Below are 2,031 nucleotides of genomic sequence, written 5' to 3'. Positions count from 1 at the left end.
AGCCAACGGGCCATCCGTTGCGACAAGTGAGGGCTCTTCATCGCTGTCCGCAGCGATGCGTGATCAGTGTAAACCGCAAATGACTGTTCACCGAGCAGGTACACTCTGAATTTGATCAGAGCGTACCGCATTGCCAGGAGCTCCTTGTCGTGGACTGGGTAATTCTTCTCGGCTGGCTTCAGTTGGCGCGACTGATAGCTGATAACGCGTTCGTGTTCGTCATCATCGAACTGCATCAGCGCACAGCCGATGGCAAAATCGCTCGCGTCGCAGACGACGTGGAATGGCTTTGAGTCATCAGCAAGCTTTAGTATCGGCGCAGACGCCAAGCTCTTCTTCACCGAGTCGAATGCAGCTTGGTGGTCCGATTTCCACTCCCAGATCACGTCCTTCTTCAGCAGCGAGGACAGCGGCTAAATCAACCCAGCGTAATCCTTCGTGTACTTGTGCAAGTAATTGGCCATGCCAAGCCACTGACGCAACTCAGTGGGGCTTGTCGGCGTTGGCCAAGCACAGATAGACGATACCTTCTCGGGATCCGCGCGCACACCGTTCTTGCTCACGTAGCATCCCAACACCGGAATCTCCGGTGCGCAGAAGACACATTTCTTCAGGTTTGCGTAGAGCTTGTTCTCTCGCATCACCTGGAAGACTTGTCTCAGGTGTTTCAGATGTACGTCCACGGCACTGAGGTTGCCCTCAGCGCGGCTGTGCACGAAGATGTCGTCGAAGTAACTCGGCGCGAAGTCTCGAAGCGGGCGAAGCACATGGGAGACCATGCGATTGAAGGTGGCAGGCGCGTTCTTGAGGCCCTGTGGCATCACGAGCCACTCCCAGAGCATCCCGCTCGGTGTACTTACGGCGGTGAGAGGCACATCAGATGTTCTCATCAGGATCTGATAGAATCCATCGGTCAGGTCGATGGCGCTGTAGATGACGCTGCCAGCCATGGAGTCCAGTACCATGTCCTTCCGAGGGATCGGAGTCTGCGCGGGGATGGTGGCATCATTCAACTTGTTGAATGCGTGAACGATACGCCATCCCCCTGTAGCTTTCTTCACACAGAACGTTGGACTGGAATGGGGAGAGGTACTCTCACGCACGTGACCCTCCTTTCGGCGGCCCTCGAAGAAGTCATCGATCGCTTTCACTTGATCACGCGGAAGTGGCCATTGTCTGGTAACGCAGTACTTCGTACCGGGCGCGAGGTCGATCTCATGCTGAACCCCACGATCCGCCGGTAGCTCGGCGGGGATCTCATCCGGGAAGACGTCGGCGTACTCGCAGGCGGTGTCGTAAACGGGATTCGCTGACTCCCGCAAGGCCTCCCAAGACTGCGTTTGGAATCGTTCCTCTCGAGCAGACTTAGGTTCAGCACCTAGCGGACGTGAACGTTCACTGTCAGTTGCACCGCATTTGCTGCCTCATCCACCGAGCCTGCCTCGGTGACCAAGCATACTTGCTCGACGTCTCCAGCCTTGAGGTCCCGAAGAAAGTTCTTCCAGGACAAGCCTGGAAGGCGGGTGATCGCCGCCGCTTCGCGCGGCGGGCTCGCGATTGCGATGCTGCGCGACCGATTCGGGCCTCCTTCCACGTACTCCAGCGCGCTGACCGATTCCATCGGCGGGCTATCGCTGGTCGTGTAGTCTCGACGAGGTTTCAGGCGTTGTCGCTTCGACTTCTTCTTCGACTTTCTCGAGCTTACGCTCGAGTCTGACGCACTGCTACTCGACGATGCATCACCCTCCTCTAGGCGCGGGAGACCGTACTCGACCGGGCCGGGAACACGCGGGAGCCCCTGCTCAACCGCGGCATCGTTTGACGAGAGCCCAATCTGCTCGACCGCCGAATCGTTCGGCGGGAACCTCTGCTCTACCGCCGTCTCGTTGTGTGGGAGCCCCTGCTCGACCACTGTCTCGTGTTGTGGGAGCCCCTGCTCGACCATCATCTCGTGTTGTGGGAGCCCCTGCTCGACCACCGTCTTGTACTGTGGGAGCCGCTGCTCAACCACCTCACCAACCTCGCGAAACC

The sequence above is a fragment of the Phytophthora infestans genome, genomic scaffold, assembly GCF_000142945.1.
Source record: "Phytophthora infestans T30-4 supercont1.44 genomic scaffold, whole genome shotgun sequence".
In the NCBI taxonomy this organism is placed as follows: domain Eukaryota; phylum Oomycota; class Peronosporomycetes; order Peronosporales; family Peronosporaceae; genus Phytophthora; species Phytophthora infestans.
Note: the sequence above shows the minus strand (reverse complement) of the source record.